This window comes from Colobus angolensis, unplaced genomic scaffold, assembly GCF_000951035.1.
Source record: "Colobus angolensis palliatus isolate OR3802 unplaced genomic scaffold, Cang.pa_1.0 Scaffold170, whole genome shotgun sequence".
Taxonomy (NCBI): Eukaryota; Metazoa; Chordata; class Mammalia; order Primates; family Cercopithecidae; genus Colobus; species Colobus angolensis.
The window spans coordinates 2,191,183-2,219,014 of record NW_012114822.1 but is presented as its reverse complement, the minus strand read 5'-3'; the positions used below and the strand labels follow the sequence as shown (position 1 = coordinate 2,219,014).

The 27,832-nt window shown below is 42.0% G+C and overlaps 1 protein-coding gene and 1 long non-coding RNA gene across 2 annotated transcripts in view; both read left to right on the top strand.

Moving 5' to 3' along the window:
* The window catches only part of LOC105509152, a 36,082-nt gene extending 25,326 nt beyond the window's left edge, over positions 1–10,756 (top strand). Inside the window, exons 4-5 of the long non-coding RNA XR_001001393.1 lie at positions 8,813–8,918; positions 10,210–10,756. This is a non-coding gene — a long non-coding RNA (uncharacterized LOC105509152). The remainder of the gene's footprint in view (positions 1–8,812; positions 8,919–10,209) is intronic.
* CAMTA1 (calmodulin binding transcription activator 1) overlaps positions 1–27,832 on the top strand; it is a 938,433-nt gene that overhangs the window by 65,797 nt on the left and 844,804 nt on the right. The window lies entirely within an intron of this gene.

Here is a 27,832-nt window from a genome sequence, read left to right as displayed (position 1 = left end):
TACCATCATGCTGTGTGATGCGCCTCAGAATCCTAGGATTAGACCAGATTTTCCACTTTCCCCACACATCTTCAGGTGGGGTCGCAAATACTCCATATGACAGACTGTCACATACACTGGCCACAGAACTTCAATTATTCAGGTTTGGATATCCAGCCCCTTTTCTCTCTTCTGTATGGATCCTTTTGAGTACTTTATACCTATAAGCCTTTCGTATTTCCAAAGGAGAAACCAGAATGACTTTTGCCACTCTTTTGTGGTGGGAAAAGGACTGGTAGGGGAAACTACCAAGGTTTGACCTGGGATCTACTTTACCTGCTCTAGTTCACCTTGGAGCATCTGACCATACATAGGTCCTTGCACATAGTAGACACTCAGCAAACATTAACTGTCTTTTCATTTCTCATTAGCACAGGTAGTTAGGAACAGGAGCTGATAGACTGCACGTATCTGTGCAGAGATATATCTGTAATTAAACTTTTAATTAAAGAAACACCAGACCAGGCAGATGGTTCTTATCCCCGCATCCTGTAAACCAAACAGCCGTGGCTTTTCGATCTTGCAAACATGCAAAGCTGAGAGTAGCAACATTCGTGGTGGTACACCAAAGGGAATAGGTTGTCTTATAAACTAACCATAATCTAATTTTGGTAGCACTCTATGTGATGCCAGATTCAAGGATAATCATTGTAGTTTGAAACAAAAGACAGTACATCAAAGTTATGTCCCAACCAAAGCTTTTAAGCCTCAAGTCAAGGGCGTTACCACAGCCCAGCTCGTAGATCACAAGATGTGCGGTTTTGTGCTAGATCACAAAAGCTGACAAGGTGTTATTTAGGATCATCAGCTAAATACAGTATTAAATTAGAGTGCGATCATTCTGATTTTTCAGGCATTGCCACCGTATAGCAGTACAGAATTGAGAAGTGACTTGTACCTGCCTGCCTCGTGCAGATCCTCTCAGCCATGTCACGGTGACCTTAATGGTCAATCGAGTGCAGAATTAGAAAACAAAAAACAAAAACACCCACAAAGAGTGACAGAAGAAGACTTCTCTCACATCTTAGCGCTTCTCCAGGAACCGCTCCCCCCAGGAATCCCAGCCATTTGTTCTAGTTCCGTTGCCATCAGCAGGAACCTGGAGCAGTACAGGGACGTGGGCAGATGGTAAAGTGCATGGCAGTTCACCATGACTGATTGGGCTTCACCCATTCCATAACCCCCAGTTTCTTACCCCTCTTCATAACCCTTCACTTTGTCACACATGTCATTTTCAGGCATTCAGTGCAGATAGGCAGCTGTACAACAGGATTACATACTAGTTGATACAACTATGTTTTTACTACTACATCTCACTAATTCATTTTCTTTTTTTTTTTTTTTTTTTTTTTTTTTTTTTTTTTGAGACGGAGTCTCGCTCTGTCGCCCAGGCTGGAGTGCAGTGGCCGGATCTCAGCTCACTGCAAGCTCCGCCTCCCAGGTTTACGCCATTCTCCTGCCTCAGCCTCCCGAGTAGCTGGGACTACAGGCACCCGCCACCTCGCCCGGCTAATTTTTTTTATTTTTTAGTAGAGACTGGGTTTCATCGTGTTAGCCAGGATGGTCTCAATCTCCTGACCTCGTGATCCGCCCGTCTCGGCCTCCCAAAGTGCTGGGATTACAGGCTTGAGCCACCGCGCCCGGCCTAATTCATTTTCTACTTGGTAGAACCAGTACTGAAGATGTTTATTTCTTATATCACAGAGAAGAGTTTTAGTTTAGAGGCTAGGAGAATAATTTCTACTTTGCTGAACAGTGAAATACCTTACCATCCCTGCACTTCTATTAAAGGAAGTAGAGTTTCCGCTTGAAAAAGAGTCCATGTTATACCAGGATATATATAAGGATCTTCACATTAAAGACTATGCCATCAAATGTAGAGCCTGAAAGTATTTTATCTTAATACCATCTATAAAACTCAGTCATCCTGGGAGAAATGTGTGTGTGTAAGTGTAAGGAGACATACCAAACCCACAAGACCCTGTGATGTGCTGTGAGTGAAGCCTGTATCATCTTGCTGGTAGACAGATATGTGTGCATCACTTTCTGGCTTGGGGAAGACTTCAGGTATTTGGTGAGATGTCCTTTGGTTTTAGAAGTCAATTAAATGTAAGCTGCTCTGAGTAAACAGCCATTTGTGGTTGTGTTTAGAAAATATTGTAAGATCAGAATTGTGCTACTAGGTGTTAGGTTGACATTTTACATGTGGGATTTGAACCTGACTGTGAAATCTATTTCTTCTCTAATTTGATTCGAGACCTGAACATGTAACCTTTGAGTGTACAACACAGCTTTAGATTATAAAGGCTTCTTTTCCTTTTTTCTTTTCTTTTTTTTTGAGACAAGGTTCTTGCTCTGTCACCCAGATCAAGAACCCGTCCACTGGAGTGCAGGGGCATAATCATAGCTTGCTGCAACCTTGAACTCCTAGGCTCAAGCAGGCCTCCTGCCTTAGCCTCCCGAGTAGCTAGGACTACTCGTGCTGCTGTGCCTATTTTTTTTTTTTTTTGGTTTTGTGGAGATGGAGTCTCTGTTGCCCAGGGTGGTTTCGAACTCCTAGGCTCAAGTTTTCCTCCTGCCTTGGCTCCCAAAGTGATGGGATTACAGGTATGAGCCACCGTGCCTGGCCCTGTAGGAGGTTTCTTATAAAGTGAAACCACTTGTTACTCAGAATGGCATTATGCCTCGCTTCAGGGTAGTAAATAGAGAAGCATCAGCAAACCCACCTGGAATGGTAGGCTTTTTATTTCTCTTTCTCTAATAAGGTTTTGTTTTTTTTTAAATTTAGTTTATTTTTATATTTATTTTTATTTTTCATTTAATGGAGACAGGGTTTTATTCTGTTGTCTAGCCTGGAGTTCAGTGGCACGGTGATCACTCACTGTAACCTCAAATGCCTAGGCTCGCCTCTGGAGTAGTTGGGACCAGAGGTGCATACCACCATGCCCTGCTGACTTTTTTGTTGTTGTTGTATAGATAGGGTCTCGCTATGTTGTCCGGGTTGGTCTCGAACTCTTGGCCTCCAGTGATCCTTCTGTCTCAGTCTCATGGCAACCTCCACCTCCTGGACTTAAGCAGTCCTCCCACGTCAGCCTCCTGAGTAGCTGGGACCACAGGGGCACGCCACCACGCCCAGCTAACTTTTTGTGTTTTTTGTAGAGACAGGGTTTCACTGTGTTGCCCAGGCTGGTCTCAAACTCTGGAGCTCAAGTCATCTGCCCGCCTCGGCCTCCCAAAGTGCTGGGATTACAGGCCTGAGCCACTACGTCCAGCCTCTAACAGATTTTAAGGAAGCTTTTGCTCTATCTGATATCTGTATGATCATGGGAGGGGGGGTGGAGTTTCTGCCCACCCCAAAGTGACTTAAATTCAAATATTTATTTGTTTGTTCAATAAATACTTATTGAATACCTAGTACTAGGCACTGTCCTAGGTGCATCTAGAATGAAGCAATAAACAAAAACCATGTCATTCCCCTTGAAGAGCTTATTTTCTGGTTAGGGGAGAGGAATAATAAACAATAAACAAAAATAAATAACAGTAATTGAGTGCTTATATATGCCAATTACATTTATTAACTCACTCTTCAGAACACTGAGGAAGTAGGTCCTGTCATTATCCCATTTCATAGTCAAGGAAACTGAGATACAGAGAAGTTGAGTTAACTTGCTCAGTGTCACATAGCTAGTAAGTGGTGCTGTTGCGTTCCCATCCAGGTCATTGGACTCCAGGTTTCATGCCCTTGATCACTGTAGAGTTTTTTTCTCTTTTAAAAAACTGCCCAATCTGTTTATTTCTAAAGAAAGAAAGAAATGTCAGTGATAGTGTGGTGAACAGTACAGCAAGGTACACAGGGAGAGGGTTCTTGGATGTCCGTTTGTGTGTGCTGTTCTAGTGTGACTGAGTGAGTATCTCTCATGAGGTGAATTGAAGGAAGCAACACTGAGCACTTGAAGGAAGCAACCCCGTGACCACATTGGTGTCTAGAGTGAGAGTATTCTAAGCAGAGGGAACTGCAAAAGCAAAGGCCCTGAGATAGATAGAGATTTGGCAATGGCGAAAGAGAAGCCAGGAGAATGACATGCGCAGAGCATGGGAAGGTGCAGGGGAGGTGAGGCGCAGCCAGGAAGCAGTGTCCTGTGCGTCCCGCAGGACTTGGCACGGTCTTTTGGTTTTGCTGAGGATTTTTGAGTGGGAAAAAGATATGACAAAAAGGATCATTCTGGGCTGGGCGTGATGGCTCATGCCTGTAACCCCAGCACTTCAGGAGGCCAAGGCGGGCGGATCATGGGTTCAGGAGTTCAAGACCAGCCTGGCCAACATAATGAAACCCCGTCTCTACTAAAAATACAAAAAATTAGCTGGGCATGGTGGCGGTTGCCTGTAATCCCAGCTACACAGGAGGCTGAGGCAGGAGAATCGCTTTAACCCGGGAGGTAGAGGTTGCAGTGAATGGAGATCGTGCCACTGTACTCCAGCCTGGGGAACAGTGCAAGACTCTGTCTCAAAAAAATTAAATTAAAATAAGATAAAATAAAATAAAATAATCACTCTGAATATAGTGTAGAGAATCTTCCAGGGCAGGGCCAGCAGACCACAGCCCATGGCAGGATGTGGCCCACTGCCTGTTTCTGTACAGCTAGCAAACTAAGAATGCTTTGTATGTTTTTAAGTGGTTGAAACAACATCAGTATTTTATTTCACATGAAAATTATATGAAATTCAAATTTCAATGTCCGCTTTAGTTCCAGTTCTATTGAAACAGAGCCACACTGTTGTATTTATTATCTGAGGCGGCTTTTGAGCTGCAACAGCCAAGCTAAGTAGTTGTAACAGGGAGCATATGGCCTGTAGAGGCTGAAAGATCTATACTGTCTGGCCCTTTACAGAAAAGAGTTGTCGATCCCTGGTTTGGGATAGAAGTAGGGAGACCAGTGAGGAGACTGTTGCAAGAACTGATGGTGGCTTGGACCAGGGCAGGAAGAAGTGGTCATATATGGGATATGTTTGAAAGGAAGAGCTGGTAGACTGTATTCATATAGGAAGAGTCAGAAATGATGACCATGTTTTTGCACTGAGTAACTGGAAGAATGCTATTCTTCTTTACTGAGATCAGGAAGACTGAGAACAGCAGATTGGGGAGGAGGGGTGAAGAGAATGCAGGTTGTGTTTTGCACGTGTTGACTGTAGGATGCCAGGTGGAGATGTTGAATAGGCAGTCGTATGTTTGAGTTTGTAACTTCAAGGACAGGCTGAAGCTGGAGCTAGACTTTGAATGTTTTCAGCATATAGGGGGTTCCAAAAGCTGTGGGACTGGATGCAATATTTTAGGGAGTGTGTGCAGTAGAGAAGTCCAGACGTGGAGCCCTGGGACACCCAATGTTAAGGGGAAGCAGGTATAAGGGAAGCAAAGGAGAATGAGAAACAATCAGAGAAGGAAGACAGGAGATGGGGGTGTCCTGGAAGTGCATGTTTCTCTTTGCTTTGCTTTGCTTTGCTTTTTTGAGACATAATGTCCCTCTGATCTCAGCTCACTGCCACCTCCACTTCCCGGGTTCAAGTGATTCTCTTGCCTCAGCCTCCCTAGCTGGGATTATAGGTGTGTGCCACCATGCCTGGCTAATTTTTTTATTTTTAGTAGAGACGGGATTTTGCCGGGTTGGCCAGGCTAGTCTCAATCCTGTGACCTCAAGTGATTCACATGCCTTGACTTCCCAAAATGCTGGGATTACAGGTGTGAGCCACTGCTCCTGGCCAAGGAAGTTCATGTTTCAAAGCAGGGTGATCATCTGTGTCAGATGCCGCGAAAGGTGGAGCAAGATACAGACTGGGGTTTCACCGTGGGCTTGGCAGCGGGGAGATCGTTGGTGACTTTGATAAGAGCTGTATGAGTGAAATGATGAGAATAAAAGCCCAGTTCCAGCTGGTTCAAGCAAAAACGACTGGATAGGGAGCTGAGCTGGTGCTCCGAAGGAATTCCGCTTTCTGCAGCCTAAGTGTAGGGCAGGAGAGGGCGGGAGTTGGATTTAACCTGGGATTAGGATTTTGCCAGGTGAGTACAGTGGAGGGAGGAGGCATAAGGGAGTTGAGCATTGCGCAGAAGAGTTGATGTGAGGATTGAGGATAGACCATGTGGCAAGGAGCCAGGAGGCATGAAGGAGCTGAGGGTCAGTAAGAGGTCATGGGGTCAGTGGATTCAAGGAGTAGAGTCAAGGATTTGTTGGAGGAGGTGTAGTCAAAGAATAGAGTGCTTGAAATCGGTATCATGGAGTGGTCAGTTTTGGTTACATCAGGTCAAGGGCTCTGCTGTACGGTAGCAGTGTCAGTGAGTCATGTGCAATTTTGAATGTTCTAGTAACCATATTTTTAATAAGTAAAAATAAAGGAAACTAATTTTAGTAATATATTGTAATATATTTTATTTAACCCAATATGTCTGCATTACATGAACATATAGTATAAAATTGTATAAATAAGTATAAAAATTGAGATGTTACCTTTTTTGGTATGAAGTCTTTGAAATTGGTATATATCTTGTATTTCCATTACCTTCTAATTTGGAGTAGACACATTTCAGGTGCTCAGTGGCTGCCATACTGGACAGCTAATGGGATGGCCACGGAGTGTAATCCAGGATTATCACAGGGGAAGTGGTTAATGGAACAAGGAGGCCGTGGTTCATGAAGGATTGGCCGTGTAGATCTAAAACCACTTCTGATTCCTTCTGAGGGGAGCAGGGCTGAAGAGGAAGGAGGGGACACCATGGCGGTTGGTAGAGGTCATGTGCTTCAAGGGCTGAACCTAGCAGGCTTTTACCATGCAGAGAATGTAGCTTATTCTCTACACACACACACATACACACACACAATTTTGTTTGGCTTTGATCCACACAATGTGTTTTTAAAGATTAATAAAAGTTGATAATATCAGGTAATTTTTAGCCTTGTAGGCCAGGAAAAAGTAAAATATTTTGAAAGAGTAAACAGGAGCGTCCTCAGCAGCATACATGCTGTTTATTACTTTTCATCTTAATCATGTGAGCCTCTCATGAAAGCCTCCAAGGAAGAGGTTAATGGTTGCCCCGATTCTGTACCTTTATCAGGCTTAAGCTTACTTCAGGTTCCCTTTAGTTTGTTGCCTGCAGTATCATGATTAACTGAAGAATTCTCAAAAATTATCCTCAAAAATGCTACAAACCCCACTGTTAGGAAGCGAGCCCATTTTGAGGCAAGTATTTATGAACCCTGTGTTCTTGGATTCCTTGTATGTTGAAGGAATCATTACTTATTCATTTTGTGCTAAAATCCTGGGAATGTACAGTCTAAGTAGTCTGGAGCATGTCAGTGTCCCCACCTTTGGAAATCTCCTAGGAGCATGTAGAGACTCTGGTTTATCATGAACTGTGTTGCTTTCCTATCTTTTACACAAAGTATTCTCCTTCCCGCACCATTGTATTCACATGACAGAAAGCTCAGTTAATGCCATTTAGTAATAATGAAAGCTTACTCATTACATACATTTTCTTAAACTCTCTTTATTCTAATTAAAATGTTTCCATCTGATGAGGAAGTGTATAGATACCAAGAACTGGAAATTAAGCAAGAAATTAAAAGAACATTAATGGCTTTCTTGTAATTTGTTTTGAGGTTTTTCTTACCACTAAATGGTGTTTTGCTTACAGAGTCACCCCTCACACAGAAATCTTTATGATGAATGGACTGGAATATATCCCAGCAAAAGAAGAGCTATTTTATGATACCACTTGTAAATTATAACACATGTTATGGAAGTATTTGCTTTTTAAAAAATATTAGCTTTTTAAAGGCATTGTTAGTATAATTTAATTTGGCGCACACACAATTCTAGTTTCTTTGAAAGTGAAGGTCAGTGTGTATGTGTAGGGAATTAGGAAAGTGAGAGTTTTCACATTTAAAAAATTATTTTCTATTTATACCTGAGTCATTAGAATGCTCAGACCATCCAAAGTATAACATTTAAACTTGTAATTCATGCATTCCTTCAGAAATTTGCTGCTGAAACTTACACTTTAAGCAGCATAGCCAGCATAGCCTTAACCAGGGCAGGTGTTTGGTCTGCAGGAGGCAGGCCTTTGTTCCTGTCCCTCGTCTTCAGGCTGCAGAGTCCACATGCATGCCATTGCTCTGGTGGTTCTTTTTCTGGTCATTTGGACTTGTCTCTACTAATAAAGTATTCATTAACTTGAAACTCCTACCTCTGAATGTAGATGCAGGTGAAAGCAGAGAAATACCAAACCCACCCCTTCCTGATGAAGTGCAACATGCCCCACCCAGCTTCAGCTCACCTGCTTCCTCCCCTCCCCTCTCCTGATGAGTGGACACTTTTTCTGTCCGTTCCTACTTGCTGTTCCTTTCTCTGCACCAGCCCTTCCTCTGGAGGGCAGCCCACATGCCACTCCTCCCATGCCCCTTTTCTTGGGAACTGTGTTCAGCACAGCCTGTCCTTTGGTTCACTCTTACCCTGGGCCCTGCTTCCCATGTCCTGTGAGGGCCCTTGCCGTAGCATATTGTGATTTATTTCTGTTGGCATCTTTACTCCATTCAAGTGGGAGCTCCTTGGGCAAGGGTGCTGGGCCTCCCTTGTTTTTGTTTTCCTTGAGCCCACCATCTGCACGTGGTTATGGGTGGATGAATGGGGGAAGTGACAGTGGGGTAACATGCCTTCAAGCCCAAAATGTAAACTTAATAAGTATTTTGGAGGAAGAGAAAAATAAATACTGTTTTTGTTTATACAGGTCTTAAAATTTTGGTAGCAGAAAGCAAATGTGCAAAGAGCAATGGAAAACAAGTCAGAAGCTGCTGTCTGATTCCAGAGGAACTCGTATTTTATGTAAAAAAATTGTAATTGACATTTGATTGCCTTGAAATCTTCCATTTGTTGTGCTGATATCTTAAGTAACTAATTATTTAGTTGAATAACTACCAGGGAAATAGGCCATAAATGTCACTAGTGCTTTCCCTTTAAGAAGCCCACAGCTCTTTTCACAGCATACTTTTTTTAGTACCTGTTCTAGGTTTGTAAAAGTCACTGGCCTGTGCGCATTGGACACAGGCCTGAATGTGATGTTTACTCACATTGGTCCGCTGGAATTAAACAGTCATGCTGATATTCAGTTGATTTGAGGTTTGGTTGGAAATCAGTCCCAAATTTCGGAAGCAGATGAGACAGAACCCTCCACATCCCACCACATGCTCCCAGCTCATCCTATGAAGACTTATGAGCACAGTGTGGAGTGTTTTATCTAAAACCACTCCCTTTTTGACCCTTCCCCCAAAATAGGGAGAGAAATGAAAGAACAGATCTGTGGCTTGCCTTCAGCTTCACTGCATTTTTGGTCATTTTAAGGGCCCCTGTAGAAGTCATCTTTCACTTGTTAGGATGTTACATTAATTAGGAGATGCTAGTCATTTTGTTCATGGAAACTGGAGTATCCCTTTGAAGTATCATATTCTTCTAATCTATGAAACTGGCCCAGGAAGTAACAATGGGAAGTGCTGGAAATGTAATTGAAGAAGTCCACCTTCTTAGTCCTGTGCTTCAGCAGAGAGTCTGTAGCAGGGAGCCTCTGGAAGCATTGTGTTCTGTTGTATCAATATGTACTTAGACATGTTAATCTGAATTAGCGAGTTGATTGTACATAATGACTCCCCTAGGATGCTATGTTAGAAAAAAACCCAAAACTTAAGTAGTTTGCTGAATATGCATAGTAAGTAAAAAAAACCTTCCAAAATTAGTGTTAATTGAATCTGAGCCTTGATCTTCTTTGAACCTTTAATTTTTTATTTGATCTTTTAAAAAAGTTTTGTGGCCTCTTAAAGATAAAACCTACAACCGAATAAAAGTTATGCTGTAATGCTTGCAAAAAGACCATTGTATGAGACCCAGTTTTGGATTGTCATAGCGAAGAAGTCAGACATATATGGTTGTATATACATGTGTATAGTATGTGGGTGGGGGTAGATACATACCTGTTCATCTGTATACATTTGTGTGTGTTTAATATATACTTTAGTTTGCCTTTACCCAGATGTCTCCTCCTCTCTCTGCCTCTGGAAATGGGGCAAATTTTCTTCAGTTAAAAACAGAAATAGAAGCAACGGTTTTGACCCATTTTACACCTATTTATTTCAGGCTCTCACCACACACTTGTTCATGGGCGCAGCAAAGAAGAGGGATCCACAGAGCTGGAGCCGTGAGGGCTGACACATTGGAATGAAAGCTGGCAGAATTCGTAGGGAGAGCTTTCCCATCCTGCCAGCCCCATGTCTGGCTTTAAGACAGTTCTATTAGTGAATTAACTGTTCTCAAAACCCCAAATTAATTTGAACCGAATGTTACTAAAAATGAAATAGAGTAAAGTGACCTACTCTTGCCTTATCCGGAGTTACTATGAAGGAGCTCCGCAGCCTGACTGAGCTCTGGAGAGCAGGGCTCTGTGCACACGGCTCCCGGTCCAGAGGCCTCCGTGACCATCCATGATGCCACTCTGTCCCCTCAGCAAGCTGCCTTTTTCTTACTAGCACCTGCCCCAGCGGTGGTATGTTTTCCTGTCAGTTACCATCTTCTCATGAGAATGGAAGCTCCGTGAGAGCAGGGCCTTTGTCTTGTCCCCGTGTATCTCCAGTACATAGGACAGTGCGGACACAGTGCAGAGTCTAAATAAATGCTGTTGAACGAATGCGTGGGTCACTTGCGTCGCGTCCTTTCTGAATGTTTTTCCTTTAACTTGCCATTTACATATACCTTTTCCAATGATAAAGCAGTGAAAGTTTGGAAAGAAGCATAAAGCTTTTGTTGTGATTGAAGTAATTGGAAGCCTAGTTCAGGGTGCTGTGAGAAGCTGGAGCATATCAGGACTTTGGATTTATGAATTACAGACTTACTATATGTGATGATATCGGTGCCTCCTGAAGAAGTAGAAGACAGAGATGCATAGAAACATGAGTCATGTCTCTGGAATACTGTAATATCGACATCTAGTGAGAGTCTAGAAAGAAACATGGAGAAATAAAAGAGAGGCAGGAAACAGGCAAATACTTAGTGGTTCTCTTAATTATTTAAGATAAATTTTGACATCACGTAAACAAGATAAATCAAAACATTTTCTAGATCAAGTGGGCATTAAAAATATAGAGGAAAGTTGGAGACAATTACTTAGAGAATACTAACAGAAGTACTTTTGTTCCAGATACCTTCACAGATGCCATGGTTCCCTGTCTTTATTCTTTGTGTGTTGGCATAGGCCAGAATACCAATATTGTTCTTGAAAACCTTTGAGGAAGTTTTTCTTTTTTTCTTTTCTTTTTTTCTTTTTTTTAAGCAAAGAACAGAAACAAAACCAAGGAGACAGTATCCTGTGATGTAGGCTGTTATCTCAAGGTGAGTTTGTTTGTAGCACTAACTTGTGACGAATTGTTTAAAGAACGAAACTTCTTTTCAGGTATAATTTGTCAGATTTTGTTCATTTCAGTGTAAACTTCAGTTATTTATTACACACTGAGGAAAATCAACGAAAATCAGGAAAACCAAGGTCCAATTGAACTTGAATTTTGTTTTACATAGAGAAGTAACCAATATTTCTGATCAAGCAATTAAAACTGTTTCAGTTCTTTTTAAATAAAAGCAAAGGCTAAATTTTTTACATACCACAAAGCAAAATGAAACAAAAAAACCTTTGATCATGGTGCATTTTTTATTCAACTGATCGCTGAATTATTTTGATTATATAATCTTACACGCTTATGAAAGTATAAGAAGTATGAATTCTGGGGTGAAGAAATAATTGTAGAAAGCGGTTAATGAGGCAGAACTCACAAATCTGTATTTATAGTTTCATGGGCAAATAAATCACAAGCAGAGGATACAGATGTAAAGAAAAATTACTGGCCAGGCGTGGCTCATGCCTGTAATCCCAGCACTTTGGGAGGCCGAGGCGGGTGGATCACGAGGTCAGGAGATCGAGACCATCCTGACTAACATGGTGAAACCCCATCTCTACTAAAAGACACAAAAAATTAGCCGGGCTTGGTGGTGGGCACCTGTAGTCTCAGCTACTCGGGAGGCTGAGGTGGGATAGTGGCGTGAACCTGGAAGGCTTGCAGTGAGCCGAGATTGCGCCACTGCACTCCAGCCTGGGCGACAGAGTGAGACTCGGTCTCAAAAAAAAAAAAAAAAAAAAATTATTGATTGCATTCAAGAAATGCAAGGTCTAACTCACTTTTTATTAAAATGGAATTGTATCACCACTCAGAGGGATGTGGGGAGTAAAGTAAGTGGGATGTGCTTAGAACAGCAAGCTAGGCTGCAGTGCACACTCGTCAGTGTCTGCTGCTTGTCTTACGAGGATTTTAGTACAGAAGATTAAATCATGTTTTAATCATGCTTAATAAATGGTACTGTAATTTTGTTATGGTTAATGTCCACTTCTAATTCAATGAAGAGTGGCTTTTTAAAGCAAAGGAGAAATCAACATGTTTTTCTTGGTACTCTTATATTGTGTGTGTGTAAAAAATGCTGGGATGGGTTATCCATTTGACAGCCCCTGTGACCAGAGATGCAGGAGCAAATGCATCACTCTTTTATTTTATATGTTATTTTCATAAATCTGAAGGTTTGATCAACTTACTGTTTTTAGTATATTCTGCTGCTGCATGTGTGTACTTTTAAGTTTTGTAGAATTAAATGGAAAATTTTGACCAGTAGATGTTTAAAGCCACTGTCAAAATTACATACTTAGCACTTCATTGATTTGAAGGCTAGTTTTCATTCAACATTCCTGCAGTTTGTGTGTGACCCGATTTTAAAGAGCAGTTCCACGAGTTAGTGCCCTCTGGTGGCACACAGAGGACGTCAGGCAGAGAGGGACTCTGACCCAGGAGCCTTCCAGAGGCTCTGCTGAAGAGGAACCAGTTTATGACTGGCCCTGTAATTTCATATTTTTTCATGTGTTCAGTGCTTGTCAGTTTCCTACTCCATTAAGCCATGGCCCTGGCATTGACTCAGTAACAGCTTTATAGTGAGTCTTCAGCAGCTTAGGTTGTGAGGGAATTTCCAGGTGGCCTTGCTGTAAGAAGGGATTACCAATGTTGAGATTTCCCATGAGGAACCGGGACATCCATTTTTGGATGCATCTCTTAACTCCCTTTTGAAGAGCAGACATGTCACTTCCTGGGTTAAGGAAGGAGGGCTCCCTGATGGCCTTTGAGTGACTCACTGGCACAACTTTGGGTGGGCCTGTCCAGTGGGTTAGGGCAGCCCACCTTGCCCACTTAGGCCCTTGGACAGTTATTTATTTATTTATTTATTTTTGAGGTGAAGTCTCACTCTATTGCCCAGGCTGGAGGGAGTGCAGTGGTATGATTTCAGCTTACTGCAGCCTTGACCTCCTGAGCTCAAGTGCTCCTCCTGCCTTAGCCTCCTGAGTAGCTAGGACCTGGGGGCCACCATGCCTGGCTGATTTCTTAATTTTTCTGTGGAGTCGAGGTCTTGCTATTTTGCCCAGACTGGTCTTGGAACTCCTGGCCTCAAGCAGTTTTCCTGCTTTCCTCCCAAAATGGTAAGATTATAGGTGGCGAGCCACCCCGCCCAGCCTGCTTGGCCAGATTCTTTACTCTGTAGGCAGACCAAAAACTGAATCCTGTCCTCACTCTGAAAAGTTGTGGGACCTCAAGAAAGTCACTCTTTCATGAGTTTCTTTAGCTGTGAAATAGTCATAGTTTGTCTTTTGAACCCGTGTCAAGAGAGAGTTGTGAGGATGACGTGAGATGATGTGTCTGAGAGTCCTGACAGATTGACCTATACAGACTGCTACTAAAGACTTTTCCCTTTCCTTGCTCAAAGGCAAACCACCCCACCTTTATTAAAAGATCATTAAAAAAGAACTTTATTTGCCAATAATTCCATATTTATAACAAAGTTGGTAGGATAGTTTGGAGTACCTGTAGATCCCTTACCTAGTTTCTTCAATTCCCACTTTTATACTGTTGAGTTTTCCTGATGAGTTTTCATATATATAATCTCTGTGAACTTGGATCAGATTTGGCTTAAATGCCTATTTATCACTTTGCTAAGACAGAAACGTTTGCGCTGAGTCCCTGAATTCCATTGTAGATGTGTTGGCATTTGCTTCCAAATGGCTTTGGAAGCCTTGCTGGTTTTACCTTCTGGTTTTACCTTGCTCTGTGTCTGTGGTCATTTGACATTAGAATAGCCTTCTGTGATTTTCCAGGATCTTAACACCTGAATATTTTCCCTGCTTGTACAGCTAATGAGCTGTGTAGCCCAAGGAAACATGGAGTATTCAGTTTTCATCAGTATTTCAACTAGGCTTTTTTGCCATCTCATAGCTACTTTTCAAGCAATTACAATTTAAGTCAAGGTAGAAGCACATGCATCTTCAAAAACCAACAAAAGGTTTTGCATCTTCAGAAATAAGTAAAGAAGCTTATTGGACTTACCCAATAGAAAGTCAACCTGCCAATTTTAATACATAGATAATCTATGATTAGCATTAGTATATGAAAAAAATAGTAGCAGCTCAGATTTTACGTACTACTGCAGTTTAAGAAAGTAATGCCACAGACAACGTCTCGTTTGGTTTCTTAGCAACCCTGAAAGACCAGCAAGGAGAGCTTTGTCCCTCCCTTTTTATGAACCCGAATGTTGTAAGGGAGGCCAAGGAGTGGCCTGGCTGAGACTGCACAGCCAGAGTTAGAGCCCAGGTCCAGGCGAGTCATTGTACAGACACATCCTGAGCACCAGCCCACGCACTTCTGCCATCAGGAGTCCTTGAAACTGCTGTGGTCCCCCTTTTAAAATGGCTAAACTCTACCTCAGCAACCTTATTCATTCATATGCATAATAATTCTTTAATGTCTAGTAGACAATTTTCACATTTTGTTTCAGCCCAAATCTTTACTGAATTTTGTGAAATCAGCGTTGTTGGGCTTGAATTAACCAAACCTCGCCGTACTGTGCCTTCAGAAATCCCAGGTTGGGCGGGTTGTGAGTTCATCTCATCCTCTTCCTGATGTTGACACTACCAGCACCATCAGCAGACTCTGGGATAACTGCGGCCCCCTCTGAGAGGCTACATCTTGTTTGCGATCTGTGGGTTACATATTGTGCTAGAGATAAACCTTGACAGTAGAGACATGTGTGACATATTTTTTACAAGAGCCACTGAGATATTTGAATGAGAAGATGATGTAGTTTGAAAAAGTGATAAATGGGCCAGGTTCTTGAGAAACTAACAGAACGTCTTATTGAAACCTTGGGATCCAATCTGAAAACAGAAATGAGTCTCCCAAGCAAATTTTTTTTATTTTATTTTGCGAATGTGGTGTGGGTAGATGCTTTTATATAAGTTCTGTACCCGTTTCTGTGGTATAAAAATCAAATTTTGTCCTCTTATGCCTCGGTTGGTTGGTTTCATTTTCGACTAGGTCTCCGTTTCTAACAGCATCTCAGGTAACTTTTCTGAAAAATATGAGTTCAGAGGAGCCCATGTGCTGGTGGCTGTAGTGGCAGCTAGTTCCAGACTATGAGATCTCAGTGACCACTTTGGTGGGTGTTTTGTTTTAAATCAGTATCAGAGGTGAATCTGTACTACAAAATAAAATGTATGAGGAGATATGTTTTCATGTTTTGAAGTCCTAACAGCCTCATTAAATGAACTGTTTAAAAAAAAAAAAAAAAAGCTGTGGTCAGGCGTGGTGGCTCATGCCTGTAATCCCAGCACTTTTGGGAGGCCAAGGTGGGCGGATCACGAGGTCAGGAGTTCAAGACCAGCCTGGCCAACATGGTGAAACCCTCGTCTCTACTAAAACTACAAAAAATTAGCCGGGCATGGTGGCGTGCCTGTAATCCCAGCTACTCAGGAGGCTGAGGCAGGAGGTGGAGGTTGCAGTGAGCCGAGATTGCGCCATTGCACTCCAGCCTGGGCGACAGAGTAAGACTCCATCTCGAGGAAAAAAAAAAAAAAAAGAAAAAGCTGTTTGTCTGTTCTAGCCTGGCACCTATGAGTTGTGGAGCAGCACCCAAAGCCAATTCCTGCTGGCTTTCCTAGGAGCCTCTTTGGCGTGGGTGGGCGAGCTGCTCCCTTACAGCAGTTTCAGATGTCACTTGAGAAAAATACTTGTTGTTGTTTGCTTGCCCTCTTCAGTTGTGATGCTTTTAGGAAGTTAGGAAACAGATGAGACAGTCTGGCTGGAATAAGAGGGTGGGTAACCCACTCATCTGAGATCAGCCCTGTTGATAGGTTTGCAGAATTCTAAATGGAGATTTTAGCTTCACATGCACACTGAGGGAGTTGCGCATTTCCGTAGGCTTATGTTCCATCAGGGGTTCTGCATGATCTTGGGAGAGAGAGACTAGGTGTGGTTCTTGGCTCTGTTGGCTGGTGGGCTTAGCTGTAGATCACTTAAGAGACCCATAATCCCTTCTCTTTGTACTGTTCTGTATTCCGTTTGTCAGGCTGAGAGGGAGGGGGGTTTGTGTTAATTTGTAGCTTACTGACTCTGACTGGAAAATATAGTAAGATTTTGGTTGTATAATTTACATAAATGACCAAAAATATCAAGCCCACTCCTCACACAGATGACCCAGGCATCCAAATGTTTACTCAAAATTAGTATCTTTCAGCTGCGGATGGACACTTCTTTCCTTTCTCTTTTCCTCTCTCTTTTCTTTACCTACCAGATAGATTCACACTGAAAGATAAAACAGTCTCTGGGATTTAAATGCTGAAAATGAAGATCGATGCTTTCAGGTGCCTTGTGGCAAACACAATTAAGTGAACGGAGAACTGAGGCAATTGTTTATTTGAAGGTTGGCGTGACATATGAATGAACTTATTTCTTCAGTACCCACCCATCTACCCTGAACTGAAATAGGCATTTGGAGTAGGTTTTGCATTTTAAGTTCAATTTTAAGAACCAGCCATTCACTGTGAAAGCGAAGTTGCTGGGAAGTTTGTTTTAAGGATGATGCCACCCTCTATTTCTGTGAACCCAGTAAAAATAGCATGGAATAAAATTTAATTATGCTATACTGAATATTTCATGTGGAATTAAGGGGCAAAAGCTGCCTTTAAAAAGCATTAGGTTTGGAAGGAATAAAGGCTTTGTAGGTTCTTTGGAAGATACTATAATTAAAAGATTTGCTCAAATGTATTTTTCCCTTTTTGAAGAATTTAAAGAAATCCATCCCTCCCTTCCTAAATTGATTACCTCCCAAGCGTCAGCCCTTCTTGGCAGTAAATACGGTGAAGCTGCCACTGTGCTGATTTGACGGCATCTTTCTGTTAAATGTAAAATAGTTTTTTAATCTTCTGATTTAGATGTTTAATAGAAAGTAAATGTTTGACTTGCTTTGGTTTCTGCCGAACCTGTATTTAAAGCCACACAAACAGTTTGAATAAAGTGAAAACATCGCTGGACTAGCTATTTTAAACATTTCAGGATATAAGAATGCTAAATGGGGGTTCCTTTTAAAAATAGAAATGGCGGCTTGCATTTACATAATTACTGCTAACTAGCACAACATTTTAAATGGTGACAAACTCAGGGTAGAAAAAGTATCTGTTTGAAAAGCCTGGTAAAAGGAAGCAGAATATGTCCTGTGTGCAGCTGCTTCAGATGGAGGGTCTTTGCAAAGCCAGGAGACCAAGACTTTTCAGTAGGGAGGGCGAGGTCAAGGGAGGAGGCAAGACGTAGCTCAGGCGAACTTCTTACAGGCCAGTGCGTGGGCCTGAACTCACCCACCTTTCATTTTGAAGCATGATTGCAAGTATTAACACTTAAATCTGCCTTGGTGTTTGGACAGGGTGCAGTGTTCTGTGTCCACTGTTAAAAGGTGTCAGGTGAGGGTTGAAGTTCAAAGTTGGTGAAAGAGCATGGAAGAATATTTAGGAACATGAGGGCTAAGGTTGACTTACACAAACTCATCAGTAGTTCAAGCCAGAATCTCAGGAGCGTCCTTGATTCTGCCCGTTTTTCCCCATCCCAAACATCCATCTCCTTCCGAGGTACATCCATCTTTGCATATCTCTGCTAGTACCACCCTAGTCCAAGCCACCTTCTTTTCTTTGCCTGGAGATCTGTCACATTTTCCTGTGTGGACTTCCTGTCTCCAGTTTGCTCCCCTTGCAATAGATTCCCCATGCACTAGCCAGAGCAATCTATGAAGAATGTAAATAGGATTCGGTCACTAGCTTAAATCCTACAGTGACTTTCTATCCATTTGGAGTCCGGTCAGCATGAATTATCTGGCCCCTGCCTCTCCATTTCCTACCAGGTGCCCCTTCCCTCTAAGCACATTGACCCTTCCCATACCGGGAATCCATCAAACATGATTCTTTTTTGCATTCGCTGTTTTTTCTACCTGAAATGATTTCCCCTCTTCCGCATCTTTGTGCGCTGGCTCCTTTATGTCATTCAGGGCTCACCTCAAATGTTATCTCCTCGGAGAGACCGTCCCCTGATAGGCTGACGACAGGTAATAGTCACCTGTCACTCTGTCATGTGGCAGTGTGGTTTTTTCGTAGCATTTATTACTGTCTGAAATTGTCTCTTCTTTTTCTTCTTTTTGTCCTCAGCTCTTCCCCATCTTACTAGCTCTTTCAGGGCAGGGGCCTGTCTGTCTCCTTCTTAGCCGTGTTCTGAGCAGTTAGATGGACCTGCAAGTACCCAGGTATCCACTGATTATTAAGTCAGTGTAGGAGCAGAACCCTGCAGATCACTAATGCCCAAGAAGAGCTCTCACTTGGTGGAACTGGCTACCTAGAAGCTGCTCCTAAAATTCTTGCTCACATTTTTTTTGAACCATTTGGGAAAAAACTGCTCTAAACTCTGCCTTTTAGGGTTGAAAGTTGAAATTTGGGGATTGACAGAATGCTTGTACTTAAACAGAATCAGCCTGTGTCCCTAGAAGGACATGAAATTCCCCTAGCTCCCCACAAATGAGATGAAAAGGTAATTTCCCAGCATTCTTGGTCCATAGTAGGAGTTCACCAGTGGTGATCTGCCTCTGTGTCCTTCCTGGGGCAGTGGGATAACACTGCTTGCCTTTGCTGAAGACTGAATTTGAATTCCCTTAGACCCAGCCTTTGGAGCCAGATAGCATTTTCTGTGATTTCTCCTGTGGCGTGTCTGGCCGGGATGCTTTCTGTGTCGAATGTTCATTCTGGGGTTAGGGAGCAAATCTGTTAAGATAGAGATATTTGCAGAAACCGAAACTTTGGTCAGCCACTTTTCGTTTCATTGGTTTTCCACCTGACAGCATCCACAGGTCCAGGAGGAAAACATGGTAAAGGCTACTGATACCTAGGCAGTTGTGATTCTTTCCTTCCCTAAAAAACTGACACAGAGGGTTCAATTAACTACTTCCAAGGAACCCTTTGCATCAGCTTCCTTAGGGAAGAAAAGAATCACATTTCCAACTCACTGAGTCTCAAAATGTATTATGCCACTCCAAGCTGTGTGTTGAAGTATTTACTTTGGTCTTGAATATACTCGTTGGGGACTGGATTGTAGAACTCAGGAGACCTATCTGCTTGGCAAAACCTCCCCTGTGCAACTTTTCATTCTTGTCGCTGTCTTTATCAGGGCATTATTACAGTGATTGGGTTGTGCAAGGAGAAACAGTAACTTCCCAGTTAATTTATAGTGAAATGGACCTTTTTAGAACTGAGACCTAGAGATAAAGCCATGGAGCTGGAGGATTTCAGTTGCTTTTGAGTGAGCATCAGTTCATTAGACTCAGTTTAAGAGAACCTCTCCCTTCTCATGTTTGACCAGAGCCGAAGATGCCTCAACTCTGCCTGGTTCCCCACTTGCCCGAGTAGAGAGCAGGTTCAGGTAGGAGGGAACAAACAGGATGAGCACAGGCAGAGTCAGGAAAGGGCCTGGCCTGTTCAGGATCAAGATGTGTGAAATGAAGGTGGGAAGATGGGGGTGGAAAATGGGTTTTGACCACCATATGGATGGTCTTGTGTGCAAGAAGCATGTAAGCACAGCAGACTGTGTTCCCATGGTGACGAGCTGCTGAGCCATTGTGTGTTTAGGGTCAGCGTGGGGTGGGGAGTAGTGTTGGAAGTCCATGTCAGTCATTGGTTTCCTAGTTAGTGCAAACTTAATAAGGCTGTGTTTACTGGAAGCCGTTTTTCTGATAAGATTATAAGAAACTATCTACTATATATACACCCCCAGATTGTGTATCACTTTTCTGATTTGACTTTTTGGCTGATTGCTTTTGAAGTTAATGTGGTTTAGTCAACTGAATGTTCTAAACATCTTCCTTTACCTACCTGGTCGGTACTCCTGGTGAGTTTTTGAAAGGCAGTGCCTTTCCCACAGAGATTCATTAGAAGTTAGTGTGTGCAGTACACTTGACCTCATGTTTGACACACATTCAGTATATGGTGGTGATTATTTAATTGTTTGAAAATGAAACAGGGCCCTCTGATGGAACCTGAAAAAGTGAGATTGGCACTTCTAGATGGATATATGGGTTGTGTTTAACTGCTTTGGATGTTAGTAAGGGAAAAGTATCCACTTACTATTGTTCATTTCTTTTTTCCCAGCCTTCAGAGCCAGAATGATTTTCTGCCCACAAACATCTTGGTTTTCTTTTTCTAGCCTGTCTTTTCATGGCTAAGATATTTGCAGAAATTTCTGGCTAACCACCAGTCCATAAGTTTTTCTCTTCTTTGCAGATACTGTGTTTAGTGGTATCTGAAAAACCCTTCACGAATCCAAAGTTGTTTACCCTACGAAAGTTGAGATTCCAGTTCATTTGCTAACCTGCAGTTTCTTATTTCTTGTCTTGGTACTTTGGTTGGCTCATTAAATATTTCTTAAAATTGGTTGAGGAGCTTAAATATTTGTTAAAATTGTAGTGTGTCCTGATTTAGAGAAAACTAATTATTATGTACATCTTACTAGATCCATCTGTTGCCCATTCCTCAGATACAGTGATAGAAGGAGATAGAAATTCTGGGCTGGGTGCGGTGGCTCATGCCTGTAATCCCAGTACTTTGAGAGGCCGAGGCAGGCGGATCATGAGGTCAGGAGATCAAGACCATCCTGGCTAACATGGTGAAACCCCGTCTCTACTAAAAATAGGAAAAATTAGCCGGGCATGGTGGCGGGCGCTTGTAGTCCCAGCTACTCGGGAGACTGAGGCGGGAGAATGGCGTGAACCCAGGAGGCGGAGCTTTCAATGAGCTGAGATTGCACCACCACACTTTAGCCTGGGTGACAGAGCAAGACTCCATCTCCAAAAAAAAAGGAAAGGAAGAAGGAGATAGAAATTCTGTCTTCCAGGCAGATAAGTTAAAGTTCACAGAGCGTGAGAGAATGGGCTCATCATGAAACAGTTATCCTGGGTGGAGTGGGTGCCTCGTGATGGTGCAGATGCTTTCCAGGGGCATGCTCGGGAGAGATACTGGAAAGAGATTTTCCTAAGTCTCATCTCAAATGAGCTTTGCTTTGCTTCAACTGGCCGAACTCAGCAGGCCCAGCTAGCCTGATTCCTAGAAGGACCTCCAATCTCTCATTGCCTAGCCAACCTCCAAACAGGTAGCTGGCCAACATTATTTGATTTTTTTTTTCTTTAAATGGAATAGATAGACCTAGCACCAAGGTGCCCCTGTCTTCCATCACCTTCGTGTACCTGAGTACCCACAAGCTCGCCTGTAGATCTGTAGGAAAACCAGGTAAGTCTCTAGGATCTGTGAGGTCATCTGTACCGTGGATGCTTCTTCAGGGTGGGGAGGGTTTGCCGCCATTGACAGCCCTGCATCATCATGGAAGCGTGCCCAGTCTGCTTCTCCATCTTTGATGCACTGTGGATGATAAATAATCATCACTGCTGTGTGATGGCTGAGAGGGATTCCAGCCAGTGTGTTTTAGGTTATAGTGTTTTCCTGATGGATGGAGCCTATTCTGGGAAGCAGCTTATTGTCTCACGTGAACAGGCTTTCTAAAATAAATGACTGCTTTCTTAATATTTTGAATCATTTTCTTCAGCACATGTTTTGTTGCCGTGGTTTGAAAGCTTGCCAAATATATGCCTTTGCACAACTCCCTGTAGGACTGGATATACAATCAGACCAAACAGTGTGATTTAAGGTTGAGCATAATTGGGAATTCAGCAATCACTTGCCTTGCATTTGATGGAATGGCAGTGGAGTGCTTGAGAGTTACTTCTCTGTTAAAAAATTATATGTGTATCACACACACACACAGTTTCACTACCTCATAATAAAGTTGTATCTGAAATCACTGGGCAAAAATAACACTAGCATGATAAATAATTGCTTGATTTTTGTGATGGAGGCAGGAATTAACTTCAACAAATCATAGCAGTTGATACTATAGATATGACTGAGGACTTAAGTTATATAAGGTTGCGGAATGGGAAAAAATCACGTGGTGGCAGCAATACATTTTAAATACAAGTCCTTGTAAAGTCCTTCATCGGATGATCTGTTTCCTTGTTTCTGTGTATTTTAGTAATTGAGCCATAAACTTGGTGAACTTGGTGTTGCCTTTCTGTTATACAAACGTCTTTGGATTTTACATTGCCAACACTGTGTGTGTTTGTTGCTGTTGGATTGTCAGTTACCTGTAATTGAGACCTTTTCGTGTGTCTCTTTGCTGGTGGGAAAAATGCTGTCAACACCCCCACTCTCTGGAGCTCTTTGAAAAGTCACATGTGAAACCCAGAGTTTGTTTACCAGGCTGAAAGAGATCACTTTACCAGAAGCTTACAATAAATATCCAGATGATAGAGCCTGGAGATACACTAAACATCTGATGCTTCATTGCTTGGTACATTGGTAGTCGTCAGGCCTGCCACCAGCACTGCAGACTGCACAGGACACAGAGGTGGTGTATGGAAGGGATAACTTTGAAACTGTGTGTAAGTTATCATGGCCACCAGAGTTTCTTGACGGTGACCTCCCATTCCCGTGCAATGAAACAGCCTCCTGTCATCCCTTGTAAGATGGTGTTAATCTGACAAGAAGGGGAAGTAAAAACTCTGAGGTCAAAATTCTCAAGTTTTTTTTCCTGGAATTTTGGACACTTTTTAATAATTGAAAAGCACCTGTTTTTTGGGGTTTTAGATGGTCAAATTAATCTAACTTCAGAATTTAACCTTTATTTGCAAACAACATGATTATGAAAAACCCCATGGAATCTATAAAAAAAAAAGAAAAAACCCAAGCACGTATGAGAATAAAAGAATTCAGCAAGACAGCAAGGTACAAGATCAATTGTATTTCTGTACATTGGTAACAATTGGAAGAAGAAACTTAAATATGACTACCACTGACAGTAGCTTCAAAAACTTCAAATACCTTAGAATAAGAAAATGTGTAAGACCTCTATGCTGAAAACTACAAAATGTCTCTGAGAGAAATTAGAGAAGATCTATATAAATGGAGGGCTATGCTATGTATTGAAAGACTAAATATTAAGATACCTGTTTTCCCCAAATTGATTTGTGAATTCTGTGCCATCGTACTCAAAATCTAGATAAACTAAATCGTAAGGTTTTTATGGAAATGCAAAAGATCTAGAAAGACCAAAGCAATTTTGAAAAAGAGCAAAGCTAGAAGATAGCCTGATTTCAAGACTGTAATGCTACAGTAATCACGACAGCATGGTATTGCAAAAAGATGGACATATAAATCAATAGAACCAAATAGAGAATACAGAAACAGATCCACACATAGATGCTCAACTGATTTTTGACAAAGGTGCAAAGGGAATTCAATGGAGAAAGGATAGTCTTTTCAACAGATTGTAATGGAACAACTGGACATTCATATGCAAATAAAATGAACCTCAACCCATACCCCATACTGTATACAAAAATTAACTCAAAGCAGATCATAGACCTAAGTTTAAATCTATAACCTTCTGGAAGAAAACATGGGAGACAGTTTTCATGACCTTGGGTTAGCAGTGATATATTAGATATGACACCAATTGCACAATCCATAAGAGAAAAAACATTTGTCAGACTTCCTAGAAATTAAAAAATCCTATTCTTCAAAAGGTACTGTTTAGATAATGAAAAAACAAGCTACAGACTGGGAGGAATCTTTGTAAAACATACGTCTAATAAGGGATCCATAATATATGAAGAACTTGAAAACTTCAAGAATATGAAAACAACCCAACTTAAAAATGGGCAAGAGAGTTCTATAGACATCTTAGGATACACAGATGGCAACTAAGCACAAGAAGAATATTCAACAGCATTATTCATCAGTGAAATGAAACTAAAAACCACAATGAGATACTGGTACACACTTCCTAGGGTATCTTCCCAAAATAAAACCAAAAAGGCCCTGGTAATACCAAGTGCTGGTGAACATGTAGAGAAACTGAAACTCTTGCCGGCTCACACCTGTAATCTCAGCACTTTGGGAGGCCAAGGCAGGCGGATCACTTTAGGTCAGGAGTTCAAGACCAGCCTGGCCAACATGGTGAAATGCCGTCTCTACTAAAGGTACAAAATTTAGCTGGGTATGGTTGCAGACTCCTGTGTTCCAGCTACTTGGGAGGCTGAGGCAGGAGAATAGCTTGAACCCAGGAGGTGGAGTTTGCAGTGAGCAGGGCAGAGATCACACCACTGAACTTCAGCCCGGATGACAAGGTGAGTCTCCGTCACACACACACACATAAAACAACAACAATAATAAAAACTACTTGTACTGGCTTGTAGGAATGCAGAATGCCACAGCCACTTTAGACACAAGATTGACATTTTCTTATAAATCTACACTTAAGAATCTTACAAATCTGCATTTACAACATGACCCAGCAATCCCACTTCTAGGTATTTACCTAAGAGAATGAAAAGTTATGCACCTACAGAAATTTATATGGGAACATTTAGAGCGACTTTACTCATGAAGTTCAAAAGCTGAAACAACCTACATGTCATTCAACTGGCCAGTGAATAAACAACTTCATTGGAGTACTACTCACCAGTGCAAAGGAACAAAGTGACACAATATGAACCAGTCTCGAATGCATTATGATTAGTGAAAAGAAGCCAGACTCAAAAGACCACATACTGCCTGATTCTGTTTATGTGACCTTCTGGAAAAGCCAAAATTATATGGGAAGCAAACAGCTTCTGTGGACTGGGTATGGGGGTGGGTCGATTACAGAAGAGCACAAGGGAACTTTTTGAGGAGATGGAAATTTTCCGTATGATGATTGTGATTGTGGTTATGCAGCTCTGTTTGTCAGAATGTATGGACCTGTGCACTTTGAACAGGTAGTTCACAAAATAAGTTACACAGATGGCCAGTAAGCGTGTAGAAAGGTGTTCAGTGTCTTCACTCGTCAGGGAAATACAAATTAAAACCACAGTGAGATGCCATCTATTATTAGAGTGGCTAAAATAAAAAAGACTATCAACATGGGGTGCTGGTGAGATTGTGGAACAATTGCAACTCTCAAAACATTGCTGGTTGGTGTATGAAGTAGTCCAACCCCTTGGGAGACTTGCTTGGCAGGTTTTCTTTCCTGAAATTAAACATACATGTACACCATGATCCAACAATTCCACTCTTAAGTATTTACCTTAGGAAAATGAGAATTATGTTCACAAAAGAACTTATATAAGAATGTATAAAGCCAAAAGTAGAAACAGCCCAAATATCCATCAACTGAAGAATGAATATTACAGTGGAATACTGCCGAGCAATAAAAAAGAATGAACTACTGTTAACAACCATATGGATGCAGCTAAAGAATAGAAGGACATACCCTATGAATGCATTTAGATAAAATCCAAGAATGGATGAGACCACTCTATGGTGATCGACAGTGTTTTCTTAAGAGTAGGGAGGGGAATTAACCGGAAAGAGGCAAGGAAGCTTTTGGGTGATGAAAGTATACTCAGTCCCATTTTGGGTAGTGATTATGTGTTTATACACTTGTTAAAACTCGTCCAACAGATTAAGATCTATGCATTTTATTGTGTGTTAATTATACCTTAATTAAAATGTATTTAAAACCCACTTTTACAGCTGTTTTATTGAATCCTAAGTTTATTTAGAGCCATTTATTCTGTTGGGTCATCATTATGTACATTTTGCATAACCCAAGTTTCTATGTGGTGCATCTTGTTGGCATTATCCAGTATTTTACTGAAGCACGAGGAAAGACTCGGCTTGTGATTGGGCTCTTGGACATGACTCAGAACTTCAGAATACCAAAGGAACAGGTGAGTGACCCATGTTTCTGATCCTGGGTCCTATAGGACCTGCCTTTATTTGCCAGTTCACCATCTGTAGAACCTCAGTGTTAAGAAGAAGTTGAAGACTTTCCATATGCTTAATCTTAAGGGGCAGTCCCTTCCAGAAATGAATGTAGCTGGAATTCATCATTGTGGATTGAGCTGGATGGGTGGGAAGGAAGGAACGCTGTGGACAAAGGATTGGAAGAGAGACCCTTGCTTCAGTTTCCTGTGGACATCACAGACCTCTTTTTTATCTACACTCTCCATGGGCAGTGTCATCCCTGGGCAAGACTTCTGTCATTACCACTCTGTTGACGATTCTCAAATTGTCTACAGTTTATCTCTCTCTCTCTCTCGAGTTCAAACGATATATCCAGATATTTATTCTACCTTGCTCACTCTCTATTCAGCAATGTGCTGCCATTCTCATTTTGTGTAAGTTTCTCCTGGCCCTTCCCTGGTACTATTTTCTCTCTCCATTTCCCTTCCCATTCTTTCCTTCACCACAGAAATTGTGCATCTGCCCTCATTCCATTCGATAGGCACTTCACATTTTAGAATTCACTGAACATTCTTAATTATTAAATCCCATGGCCTCTTTTCAGCCTTCGTCCTTCCTGGCTTCTCTATAGCATTTGTTGATGTTAGCTGTCCTTTTCTTGAAGGAAGACCTGTCTCTCTCTCAGCCCTGGGACACGGTCTTCCTGCCTCACCACCTGGTCCCTGCCCCTTTCCTGGCCACCCTCTGAGATGGCTCTCCTGAGCTTTGTATTCTTGGCTCTCTTTTACTAAGAGCACTTGGGACTGTTTTCTGATTTAAATTTCTGTTTATCTGCCAATGATACCCACATCTATATCTTTAGGCTCTCCTCCCCTGAACTTTAAGCCTTTTTTTTTTTTTTTTTTTTTTTTTAAATTTTTGAGACAGGGTCTTGCTCTGTCACCCCAGGCTGGAATGCAGTGGCATGAACATAGCTGACAGCAGCCTCAAACTTCCAGGCTCAAGTAATCCATGTCAGCCACTTGATATCTGGAACTATAGGCATGTGCCACCATGCACAGGTCATTTTTTTTTTTTTTTTTTTGGCAGAAATGAGGTCTTGCTATGTTGCCTAGACTGATCTCGAACTCCTGAGCTCAAGCGATCCTTCTGCCTCGGCCTTCCAAACTGCTGGCATTACAGGCGTGAGCCACAACACCTGACCTAAGCCTTTGTTCCATATTGCACGCTGAACACTCCCAACTCGCTGTGTGTCCAGAGACAAGCATTCTTTCTCCAGCAGGTTATTTGTGCGCTTTGGGGTGTGTCCTGAGGCCAGTGGCCTATGCTTGCCATTGTGGGGTCCGCCCTAATGCTGTTTGGCACTCTCTGGAGTCATGAATGAAGATCCATAAACTCCACCTGTGAACTTCATGTTTTCTCCCATCTTCTCCATGTCCACTGCCCCAGCTTGGGCCCTCATGAGCCCCTGAACTATTCCTGGGT